This window comes from Leptonotus elevatus, chromosome 7, assembly GCF_054856555.1.
Source record: "Leptonotus elevatus isolate MCC_2025b chromosome 7, RoL_Lele_1.0, whole genome shotgun sequence".
Lineage (NCBI taxonomy): Eukaryota > Metazoa > Chordata > Actinopteri > Syngnathiformes > Syngnathidae > Leptonotus > Leptonotus elevatus.
In genome coordinates, this window is record NC_141245.1 from 20,443,149 (window position 1) to 20,456,730 (window position 13,582).

A 13,582-nucleotide genomic window follows, 5' to 3' on the forward strand; every position below is an offset into this window, starting at 1 on the left:
ATACTCACCCACGTACAAAAAAAAAAAAAAAAAAAAAAAATATATATATATATATATATATATATAAAAAGAGCGCAATGATGATGACATGTAAAATCGGTAAAATTACCGAATGAATAATACTGAGCTCTCCAGAAAAAATAAATAAATAATAAAAAATAAAAAATCATGCGCAAACTTGTACAATATAAAATGAACCTACATCATTTGCTTTCTGTAGGCATAAAAAGCAAGATTACAGCAAATATAATGTTCAACAAAAAGTATGTTGTGTCCTTCCGTTATCTCTGTTCTTCTTTCAAATTTAGACGAGCTCAAACTAAATAAGTGTGAGTTCGACCAAAATGGAATTATCAAAGGATCTTTGTGCAGTTTGTCACTTTTTTACTCATGACTGCCACCTCTGGCCCAAAGCGTAAACTGCAACATGGTCTCTTAAAGCGACAGCCACAGTTGACAAATAAAGACATGACTTCAAATGAGATAAGAAAAACTCCGCCCCTCCCCTCCCCGTAGAAAGTGTGGAGTGTGAGGGTCCGCACACGCTACTATAAAGGGAAGAGAAAAGCTGACAGGTGCAGTCAGCGTAAAACAGTCAGAGCTCTTCATACTCATCTTAACTAAACAAACAAAAAATCATGAAACTGTGGGACTGTAAATATGGAACCTACGATGGAGGTGGAGTTTGCTGTATTATTTGTCAATTTTCTCTCCTAAACAAATGCCACGTATCACATAGAAACCCAACAAAACTTCCGATTCATTTTTAAAACTTTGCATTTGTAATGAAAACTTCATGTCGATCAACTACTCTTTTTCCCCCCCCCTTCTTTTTCTACCGATGGCTAATGTAGACACTTGTTGCTAGGCAAAATTTCATACGGCTCAATAATAATAAATATGCCCCAATATGCCAGAATACTGATGTACAGATTTCTACATTTTTATCATGTAAACGTTTTTTAAGTGTCTTGTAAAATTATTCTATTTCCTCAAAAAGAGGCCCCCTACTTAAATAGTCCCCATGTGTAGCCCACTTGAAAAAAAATACCCCCCCCCCCCCCCCCTTTAATAGACGTCTCAGAACAAAAAGCACCACATACAGGCGGCTTGGTAATGAACGAACAATCACTTACATGGGATGCAAAGTAAGCAGTGCATACTTATATGAATAAGACATGTAGGAGTATTAAACGCTGATTATGGCATGCACGGTGGAGATAAAGAATAAAGAAACAGAGGAAGGGGAAGACCCCCAGCAGCCCACACAGACCCAACCTATGTGCTCGTCTGACCCAGCCGGCTTCTTATGAATGGAAGGAAATTGTCTCCATTAAAAAAAAAAAAAAAAAAAAGGAAGCAAGAAAGCCAAGTTAGAAAGCTGGAGTCATAATAATAGAATCAACTTGAGAACAGCGCAGAGAATAGCGAGAGGAGATCGTTCGAAGGTAGAAGGACATGCAAGTTTGTTTTATTAGCCTTCAATAAATATCTGACAGATTTCCTGAGGAAATATCTGGGATCACATGTAGAATAGTTTAAGACTGATGTCAACTGCAGCAACATATGAAATCTATTAGCGAGGAGCCGCAGCAGACATGGGCCTGAGAGGGAGCGAGGGAGGAATCAGCGGAGAGAAAGAGAGAGAGAGAGAGACAAAGGCAGTGCTGCTCAAAGTCAAGGAGGGGGGAAGAGGGGGGGGGGGGTCTCTCAGCCGTTCCAAATTCTTCGAGAGGTAAAAAAGTCAGCCAAGACGCAAAATCAGAATAAGGAGAGGAAAAAAAGGAAAACGATTTGAGGCGTATGCGCGCGCACACGCACACACACACACTGGATCTCCACATCCTGCCGGGTTCAGGGCCAAGTGGTGAAACGAGTGCCCAGACGGTGCTGGCAGCCCCCTGGGGAGGGATGGAGACAAACTCCCCTCGCAGAAAAATACTGAAAAAGTCAAAGTTGGCAAGAGTGGTCTACTGCCATCTGTACTACAACAATACAAAACATATATAAATATATAAATATATATATATATATATATATATATATATATATATATATATATATACCTAATCTAAGCTCACTGTGCGGCCCTGTTGAAGTTTAAAGCACGAGAACCATTTCTACTTACAGATCAACAAGTAAGTCCACTTTATTTCCCCACAACATACAAACTCCACCCAGAACCTCAGAACTGCGAGGCAGATGTGCAAACCACTATAGCACCGTGTTGCCTACGTATGAACTGCGACTCTTTAGTTCAACGAACATGCATGTGTGTGTGCTTAAGTGCTGTTTTGCTTTTTTATCGCGCAGTGACCACGAGTTAATTATCATGTTAAGTGCTATGAGTTTTTTGGGACAACTCCAAAACAAGATGAGACATATTTAGTTGTTTTTCAGAGAACAACGCTGGAATAACAGTATACACTCGTCATGTGATTAATTTTTCCATATAGTTATTTTTTACTTTATGTTGACTTTTTTTAATTTTATTTTTAGATTCGGTTAGTTTTGAGCTCTTTGCACAGCTCGACTACTTCCTGAACTTAACACCACTCTTTTGTTTCCTGTCTTTCATGATTGGACAAACTGCTCAAGAAACCAGTAACGACCAATCAAAGCTCACCTGTTTTCTGGGTTTGGTCATGTGACGTTTGCAAACTGAGCCATGATTGGTCATGACATGTTGCTTGAGCATGCCTGACGTCATCTTCAGTCAACAAAATGTGTTGTCAACTCATTCATTGCCATTAACGGCTTTAGACGTCAAAAATTAATTGGAACAATTTCTATGAGTTTGACATTTTTTCCACTTTTGTTAACAAGAGTATGAAAACCTAGAAAAAGTTTTTATTGTACATTTAGAACAGATATAAAATTTGTGCTTAATCGTGAGTTAACTATTGAAGTCATGCGATTAATTACAATTAAAAATTGTAATCCCCTGACGCCCGAATTTTCAATAATCTTTTCTTTTAATTTTTTAAATAATCTTTTTTAATTTTATTTTTTTCTCTTCATAACAAATAATCTTTTGTCAAAAAAAAGAAAAGATGATTAAAAATTAGGGCGTCAGGGGATTACAATTTTTAATTGTAATTAATCGCATGACTTCAATAGTTAAGTCACGATTAATCACCTGGTCTAAATGTACAAAAAAAATCCCTAGGTTTTCATACTCTTGTTAACAAAAGTGGAAAAAAAATGTTAAACTCATAGAAATAGTTCAAATGAATTTTTGACGTCTATAGCCGTGAATGGCAGTGAATGAGTTAAAGGCATTGATTGGACATGAAAAGTGACATTTGCATTAGCGATTATCGTGACGTGCGGATAGTCCGCTCTTGTGGCTGCCTTAGAGCACCTCCTCACTTGCAGAGAAATAAAAAATAAATAAATCTGACTTGACAGCCAGTGTGGGGACTGGGGCTTCTAGCTAACATAGCGGCTTTAGAGTGCCTCGTCGTCTGCCGTGAGTGCGTGCACGGCGTGTAGAAAAAGTGTTGGAGCGAGAGAAAAAAAACATCTGACATGAAATCAATCCAATGTGTGGATGTGTGTTTCGGGCTGGTGTAACCGATTTAGAGCGCCTCGTTGTCCTGCTGTGGAAAAGCCCTGTCACGACCTATAGATTCAATGTCCTGAGAATATAATCACCCGCACGAATTAAAAAGATTCACAAACAGGGACGTGTTCGAAAAGTCACGACGTGTGCGAGAAAGCTGAAACGCTCTCACACGTACACGTACACACAAAGTGGTGGTTCTATATCTTGGAAAGGGGAAGTCGAACTGGGCCAGTGGTGCCAGTATGTCTGTGGCAGTGTGGCAGCCATAGTGTTCCGCCACCCTCACCCTTGCTCTTCACCAACAGACCCAAACCACAAGCCAGAGAGGCCTGGATGACTCTACCCACCGCACACACACACTGCGCCAACCACAAATACCAAGTCAAGAGGTACAGTTCTGGAAAATGAGAGCGAGTGAGGTTTCTGTCTTCTCTCCGTCTCTGAACGATGGGGGCCCGAAAGGGCACGCAGAGTTCAGCGGCTGCACACATGAGCGACGCGCAACACGTAAGCGGCTGTGTAAGCGACACAGGCGATGACGGCTGTGAAATATGGCGGCGCTGCGGAGTTACATGCCGGGGGAAAACGGAGATTTATTGTCATGATGGCATACATCTGCGCTCGCGTTCCAAGCAGGCGATGCCACACTCACAACGGGGCACAATATCTACGTGGGGTTAAGATTTTTCTTCTTCTTTTTTACACTGAAACTTTTGTGCCGGTCACAATATGGCAAACATGTTCAACAAGAAAATTATTCTGTTCACACGTCGCACTTTTATTCTCTTCATAACAAATTTTTATGAAATTGCAACCACACTGCCCTCCCAAGAATATATCGTAATTACTTTTTTCTTGGGAAATTATATTTTTCCCCATTTTTGAAATACTTTTTTTTCCTCATAATGAAACTTTTTTTTCATTAAAATGTTTCGGAGCATTGCAAATTTAAAAGCAACATTAGGATTTTTTTCTTGAAAAAAAAAAAAGTAGAACAATGCATTTTATTATAAAATGATCTGATCTGACTTTTTCTTGCCTTTTTTTTTTTTTTTTTTACATAAATTCCAATCTAGTATTTTGACCTCACATTTTTCTTAAAGGGGAAATCAACCTTAAAGTAGCACTAGGGAACTTTTCAAACTTAATAAAATATTTTCACAACTCTTCTGATGAAACATCGACTTAAAACTAGTTGAATGGTACCTTTGCCATGGCCTGAGGGGGTCTGTCTCAATTTTACTGGCACTAAGCAACTCTGAGGAGGATGGTAGGAACACTGCCACACAAAAAACTACAAATGTGCTGACTGCTTTACGGCATACGTCAAAAGCTAGCCCGGATGAAGTCAAGCCTGGCCTGGATTTCACTCGCTGGAGTGAGCTAAACAACAACGCATTGCGCTTGTCCTCATAGGAAATGTGGTCTTCCTTCAGACATAACAATACCGCTTTTTTCCATATGGTGTTACCTTAATCAACGTAAATTGAAAGTTCATTAGTGTTGCTTTAAACATTTCTTGACAATAATAATAACATGACATTCTGATTAATATTACATTTTTGGAATATGAGTTAGAAAGCAAAATCCAGCTATTTTTATCCATCTCAAGGGGCGGACATTTTGCCACTTGCTGTCGACTGAAGATGACATCACAGATGCTCAGGGCTCAAAGACCAATCACAGCGCACCTGTGATTGGTTGTTACTTGAGAAACTGTGATGTCATTTTCACTCGACAGCAAGCGGCAAAATGGCCGCCTTCTGATATTGATAAAAACGGCTGTACTTTGCAGCTTAACTCATATTCCACTAACGCAATAATAACCAGAATACTGTATATAGAGTTGTGGGGGCCTCTTGAAATAAAACAACTTTTTGTCATTTACATCCACAAGATTTCATTTTGAAAGCGGTTCCATCGCTACTTTGCGGGTCGATTATTGCGGATTTTCATTCGTGAGCATAACACAATCTAATGTGGGTTAAAAAAAAAAAAATCAGCCTCTGTGTAAATTCACCATTTGCTTGATCATGGAACGTATCAGCCGCAAATCTAAATATAGGTCCGCTAGCCAGTGCAGTAAAAGTGTTTTAAAGCCAAACTGGAGTAAAAGCACCGACTCTAACTTTATAACTCTGCATCTCGCTCCACCGTGTTTACAAAGCGAAACTGGTTGAGCCACAATAAAAAGCAACATTTCACTGGAGTGTGGAACACAGTGTACATTGGCCTGTGTGTGCGTTTCCATGCCACGCCCGGAACGGCGCATCTCGCCTGCGCGCGCACGTGTGTGTGTGTGTGTGTGTGTGTGTGTGTGTGCGCGCATATGCGCGTGTCCAAGTTTTGAAGCTGAGGGTTCCTGCATGTGTTCCCCTGCTCGTGTAATGGCCCAGCGGAGTAGAAAGTGATGAGAAGCCGGTGCCGGAGCCCAAAGCCGGCCCTTATATGGCGCTCTGGAGCTGTTTTGTCTCCCGGCCGCCGTCTCGCCTCCTCTCCAAAAGTGCTACAAGGTCGAAAAAGAGGAGAGGACATCTCCCCGAGTCAACATATTTACATATTTTCAGCAAAGTGGGGATATGCAGCCGAGCGCTGGCAGGCGAGGCGCTGGTCAGCGGGGACGGCTGAGAGTGGACATCTGGGCCCGGGATTTTGGCAAAAGGCCGTTGGCTCCCTCGCCGCCTTATCGTTCCACGCAGACGAAATATTATCCGGCTGACAGCGCCGCAGCGCTCGTTATTGGACAAAGGAGATGTTGGGAAAGTGTCGCGGTGTGCATGCAGGCAGTCGTGAGAGTGAGCGAGGGCAAATACTTCGTTTACTGGAGATGTTTTTTTTTTTTGTGTGTTTTTTTCCTGACGAGTTTACAGATGAACTTTTACTTTTACTCTTTACATTTCGTGGTCTCATAGGGGAAGTAAATGTAAAGAACTGGGGAACGGTGATTGCACAAGTGTGCACACCCTTTTATAATTGGGGTTGTGGCTGTGTTCAGAACAGGTTGTGTACCGTAATAGTTACGTTCCAACGTAATTTTTATTTATTAATACTTCATTTTATCCAAACATAGATTCGGAATTTTCGATTTTGATAATATAAAATTTAATTTAACACAATGACTTCATCATATTCTGAAACTATTTCTCTATTACTTGTAATACATAATATACAGCATATTTTTCCCGGGATAAAATAAAGTGGTGTCATCTGCAATCAAAATACATTTGAACAATTTCGAAATAGTTGTAATATCATTTACATGAAGAAGAAAACGTACAAAGATGTTTTCCTTCTGATGCAGATGATTTGCCAATTTGTCAAACTGCTGCTGTATAGCGCCAACTACTGCAGAGGAGGACTTACTTAATGTCAGATTTTTTTTGCCTTAACTTTTTTACCGCCAAAAACGTTTAATGACGTTTACTAAAATACAAATGAATGCTGCCAAAAACGTTAATTGACGTTTACTACGTTTTTGTGTGAAATCACAAACACCCACTAACTATGGTCAGCAGATGGCAGCATTGTATCTCTTCTCAATGGGCTCCCGGTCGTATGAAATTACAATGAAACATGACAAATCTGATTAAATAGAACGTTATCAAAGATGACGTGAATGATCAAAGCCTTTGTTACATTAAATCTAATTCACAGAGCGCCACTAAACCAGAAATATTAGTGTCAAAGTTACTGTTGTGTAGAAAAAAATGTATCTTTTCACAAAAAGCTTGTTTTCTCTTTATGTTTTCAATTTTTCGCTCAATGTCACTCAAATTACCTAATTTCAAATGCCGATTGCTAAAGAATGGAATAAGGTAGAAACATACTTTTTTTTTCTAATGAAAGAATGGAACGCGATCTTTCATTTGGTACCCACCATGTTTATGTAGTCAAAGTACACAATATTCTGTTTGCCTTGAAAGATGAGTTAAAATGCTCAAATGCGGGGGTTGTTTTTTGAATATCGCGTTGCAGTAAAAGAGTTAAGTATCGGTGGCTAGTATCGCCAGCCTCCAAGACAATCTCAATACCTTAAACAAGGCCAATATCGGCCCGATACCTGATATGAGTACTCGCCCGTCCCTATATATCACAAGACTTGGCATTTGAACAGGGGTGTGTAGACTTTTTAAATCCACTGTATGTCATGTTCATCATTAAAGTCCGTTTCATCAGTCTCATCATATCGTGCTCATCTTTTGGCCAGCCGAGCGCCCAAGGGAAGCCCACGTCTTGTTAAAACACACACGCAACCAGTCTTTCTCTCGACCCTTTCCCTCCTCTCATCCCTCACAGCTCCTGCATATGCACCGCAGCTCCGTGTTTCTCTTGGCAGAACTCCGCAGGCCGTCCCTGCGTGCCTGAAAACCAACGTTCTCCCCCTCGTCCGCGTCCGCCAACGTTCACATTTCTCACATTTTCTGCCTGACACACACACACTCTCTCACTCTCTCTCACACACACACACTCTCTCTCACCGATGCTGTCTCTCTCACACTCACTTGCGCTCTCTCACACTCTCTCTCACACACGCACACACTCTCTCTCTCTTGCTCTCGCTCTCTCACTCTCAGCTGCAGCCTCCTCACTCCTCTGCCAGCCCATGGTGGGACAAAGTCATCCTCTCGCTAACATTACGTCCATATACACTCCTCCCTCCCCTCCCTGACCTGTCTCCCTTTCTCCGATGTCTGGCTATAATTCACTTTTGCCTCCATCCAGATCTTTTCTCTCTGGTGGTTACTTACCCTTTTCGCTCTGACGGAGCGAGCCAACAGAGTGCAGGTGTGTTGGACTGCGCGATTGCGTCCTCTTTTTCCGCCCTGCAGTTTTCAAGCGCAACTCACGGGTTTCCGCAGATTTTTTTTGGGAACCGGTCCTCAGTTATTCATCCTCTGTGCTCATCTTAACCTTGAGATAGGTAGTGACCTGACTGTTTTGCCTTGACATGCAAGCTTAGACCGTGAAGACATTTAATGCTCCCCTCAGATTTTGTTCACTGTCAAATTAAACATTAAAATAATTATTATTAATTTCTATGGGATTTAGGGGCTCTGCATGGTATGTTTAAATCTTCTTATGAGGGGGACCTTGGAAAATTTCCACACATCACAGTCTGTTGATTGGTCAACAGAGAATCGTGATTTCCATGTTATATGTCTTCTTGTAATAAAAACAGAGAATGCCAAGAATAACAAAACATCAAGCACAAAGAGATAATGTTGTCATGAGATATTTTTATTTTATTAATGAATTATTATTTATTTATATGAGCCCTTCTCCTTTGCCGAGATAATCCATCCCACCTCTCAGGTGTGCCATATCAAGATGCTGATTGGACACCATGATTAGTGCACAGGTGGGCCTTAGGCCCCGTCCACACGAAAGCACGTTTCAATGTATCCGCACAAGTTTCTTACCGTTTGGGCAGTTCGTCCACACGGCTTGAAACCGATCACTTTTGGAACCGGGCTTCAAAGTGGAAAGATTTTAAAACGCGCCAGTCTGTCAAAAATGGCAGGTAGCCGTGTCGTTGTCGTTTTGCGCAGCCTCCTTAGCTTTTACAGCTAAATGTTTTGCGTGATGTTGTACTGGAATCACCCGCCATTGTCACTTCTCCAGTGTTCGTCTCACTGATCTGTATATACTACTGGATAGCCATGAGGCCATACACCCCCGTGCAAGCCATTGAAGCGACAGGGCGGCCATTTTACCCCTCCCATCTCGCGAGCAGACTACTATATAAACGATACGTATACACACAGATTAGACATGTACAGATCGTAGGCTAGTATATATATATATATATATATGTGTGTATATATATATATATATATATATATGTGTGTATATATATATATATTTATACACATAAGGTATTAAGTAGGTAGGTAGGTTGTTGTAAGAATTTCCTTCAAAGATGTATCTCTCTAAAAAAAGACAATTCGACACGTATGTCAATATTTTTTAAGTGGAACGATTTGATTCGGTTCAATTCAATGCATGGCAATCTATCGGCCGCTAATGCATTCATGACCTCGAAACATCAGATGGTCGGGGCCGAGGAGTCGAGGACGGCATGACAAGAATGCGTCAGTACCGTCGTCAGCTTGTAATCTGACAACTCCATGCAGGGCACGCTTGTTGCAGGCGACAAGCGTCAGTTTGGATGTGGTGGTGAGATAAGGAAAAAAAAAGGCTTGGGTTCGGTTGTGCAGGTGCAACAACTGAGCAGTGTAACCTTTCTCCAGTGTGAGTGTGTGCGTACTGACTCACAACAGCTGTGCATGAATTCACTGCTGAGGTTTTCACCTCCATCCCACACAGGTCTAAGTATCTAATTATTTCGTTTATTTCTCCAAAACTTTAATTTAGTCGAGGGGGCTTTATTTTCTCAGCGAGACCCGGCGGGGTCCGGGCATTGCCGCGTGAACTAGCGTTCTCAGAGAAGAAGGAATGAAGAGGGAGGAGGAGAGACAAAAAAAAGAAAAGAAGAGGCTGTCTCTTGGGTGCCCTTTTTTGCCATCCCATTTCCTATGCATCTGGTCTGTGTTTGTGCGAGGGGGAGAAGGGGGCGGGAGGGAGGGAGAGGCCGTCTGGGGCCGATTAATATCAAGTGATTTATAGGAACTTTTATGGAATAAAACAATAAAAAATGTGCATGTATGCGCACTGGACCTCAGAGAGAGCGATGCTTTCCTAATTCAGGGGGAATCAAAAACAAATTAGCGCCGGATAAATTGGACACAGATGGAGGAAGGAATCAGTATGGGGAGACTCCTCGGTTAAGGTTGAACAATTAATCGAATTCAAATCGACAATCGAGACATCGAGATGTGGTAGAATGCATGATTCATTTCGGTTGGTCCGGCTTTAGTTTTTATATATTGTGGACATTGCACAATTGTATGTCAGTATTCACAGATTCGTTTTTTCCTTTCGGGGCATATATTTGGGGTTTATCAGCGTTTTTTGAAGATTTTTTTTGGTTTAAAAATGTGTAATTTTTTAAATTATATTTCATTTCATTAGTATTATATGCTAATTTTTGCGGGCCGGTCTCCATCCCCACAAATAAATAGAATAATTTCACCATAGAGACAGAAAATAACGTTAAATCAAGTCAAGTTAGGTGGCCTTAGTGAATGGCAACATAAGATGGCCGCAGGTGGCTTCATTTCTCTCAAGGACGAGTAAGCGGCACTGTTAGTACATTCATGTATAAGTCTGTGGTCTCAGGGGGAGGCCATTTTGTCACTTGCTGTCAACTGAAAATGACATCACAGTTGCTCAGGGCTCAAGTAACGACCAATCATGGCTTAGCTTGCCAACGTCACATGACCAAACTCGGAAAACAGGTGAGCCGTGATTGGCACCTCCGCATGTCATCGTTCCATGAAACATGAATAGTTGAAGTGAATAAGCCGCAGATTGGTTGCATTATCGTTGCATTCTTATGGATTTGTTTATGTCACGCTAATTGTTTGGTAGAATTTTGTGAAATTGTCGTAGTAAATGCTTAAAAGAATGCAAATCAGTGTTTGGGAAGTTAACAACTTTGACTTTGGTGTAGCATAAGGAGAAGAAGACCTTGAAAAAAATAATTGCGTATTAAATTGCAATCATAATATTAACTCATTCACTGCCATTGACGGCTATAGACGTCAACAATTCATTTGAACTATTTCTATTAGTTGAGCTTTTTTTTCCACTTTTGTTAACAAGCGTGTGAAAACCTAGAATTTTTTTTATTGTACATTTAAAACAGGTATAAAATTTGTGATTAATTGTGAGTTAACTACTAAAGTCATGCGATCAATTACGATTAAAGATTTTCATTGCCTGACATCCCTAATTTTTAATAATCTTCTTTTTTTTATTACGTCAGGCGATTAAAATTTTAAATTTTAATTAATCGCATGACTTCACTAGTTAACTCATGATTAATCACAAATTTTATATCTGTTCTAAATGTACAATAAAATTTTTTTTTCTAGGTTTTCATACTTTTGTTAACAAAAGTGAAAATAATTTTATACTAATAGAAATAGTTCAAATGAATTTTTGACGTCTATAGCCGTCAATGGCAGTGAATAAGTTAAGAGGTGGGAGTGGGGCAAAAAAATCACAATTATCTTATTTTTCAAAATCGTTTCTTCTCGGTCAACGGTGGTCGGTGGAGGGCGACGCATGCAACCGGAGGGGTGGGAGGGGGGGGGGGTGAAAAGGGAAGGGGGTGAGCGAAAGGACAGGGATGATGTGGAGGAAGAGCAACGAGTGGGCGGAGGACAAGGGGAGGGGGAGGCGGGGGGTAATGTGGTGGGGGAATCAGGGGAGTTCCCATGCCCTGTGCGCAGGAAGTGGCTTTAAGAGTGAGCATGTGTCCGCACTGTACGAGTGTTTGAGAGGGCAATGAGATGAGCAGATCTCTCTCTGGCACACAGCGGCATTTCCTTGCCAACGAGACCCCCACCTCCCACCCTCCCAAACTTTTCCCTCCCCATCCATTCTCATTACTCAAGTGAGCAACCACACACACACACACACACACACACACACACACACACACACACACACACACACTCGCATTGCTGACTTCCATCAAGCCGCAAGCCTGCCAGCTAAGTGGCTGTTTGCTGAGCTGATGCGCTCGTCTGGCCGAACATGAAGTTGATTGGAGCGGGTGTCGCACCACTAATAGCAGGGGTGGGCCGCGTCGGCCCCCATTTGACTGCTCGCTGCGCGGAGAGATTTTGACAAGGAAAGTGCATCCTCATTTGTAGTGAAGGGTTACGGTATATCTGCGGCTTAAACGACATGGATTTAATAGCATTTTGTACGAAAAGTTGTTAGAGTGGATCCCCGCTATACTTAATTTTGTAAACATAACGTAGTTTCCGTTATCTAACTCATTCACTGCCATTGACGGTTATAGACGTCAAAAATTATTTTGACTATTTCTATTTGTTTAACATTTTTTTCTACTTTTGTTTACAAAAGTATGAAAACCTAGAATTTTGTTATTGTACATTTAGAAGAGATATATATATATATTTATTAATCATGAGTTAACTATTGCAGTCATGTGATTAATAACGATTAAAAAAAATATCAGCAGACGCCCCTAATTTTTAATAATCTTTATTTTTTTATTCATTCACTGCCATTGACGGCTGTTAACGTCAAAAATTCATTTGAACTATTTCTATTAGTTTACCATTTTTTTTGAGTATGAAAACCTAGAATTTTTTTTATTGTACATTTAGAACAGATATAAAATTTGCAATTAATCGTGAGTTAACTAGTGAAGTCATGCGATTAATAAAAAAAAAAATGTAATCGCCTAACGGCCCTAATTTTTTAATAATCTTTTCTTCTTCTTTTTTCAAATCGCGTCAGGTGATAATTGTTCATTGTAATTAATCGCATGACTTCAATAGTTAACTCATGATTAATCACAAATTTTATATCTGTTCTAAATGTACAATAATTATTTTCTAGGTTTTCATACTCTTGTTAATAAAATCGAAAAAAATTTAAACTAATAGAAATAGTTCAAATTAATTTTTGACGTCTATAGCCGTCAATGGTAGTGAATGAGTTAAAGGGGAGGTCAATCTTTAACATTTCTTGACAATCATATTTTTCATGTGACCTCACTAGTCTAAACATGACATTCTGATTAATATTACATTTGTGGAATATGAGTTATGAAGCAAAATCCAGTCGTTTTTGTCCATCTCAGGGGGCGGCCATTTTGCCACTTGCTGTCGACTGAAGATGAGTTGCTCAGGACTCAGGCAATGACCAATCACAGCTCACCTGTTTTCTGAAGCTGAGCTGTGATTGGTTGTTACCTGAGAGCTGAGCAACTGTGATGTCATTTTCACTTGACAGCAAGTGGCAAAATGGCCGCCTTCTGATATTGATGAAAACTGTTGGATTTAGCCGCTTAGCTCATATTCCACTAACAAAATATTAAACAGAATACTATATTTAGACTTGTGGAGCTGC

General features: G+C 40.5%; 1 protein-coding gene across 3 annotated transcripts in view; it reads right to left on the reverse strand.

Annotated features, from left to right (window-relative positions):
* Positions 1 to 13,582, reverse strand: part of LOC147171439 (uncharacterized) — a 92,519-nt gene that overhangs the window by 53,433 nt on the left and 25,504 nt on the right. The window lies entirely within an intron of this gene.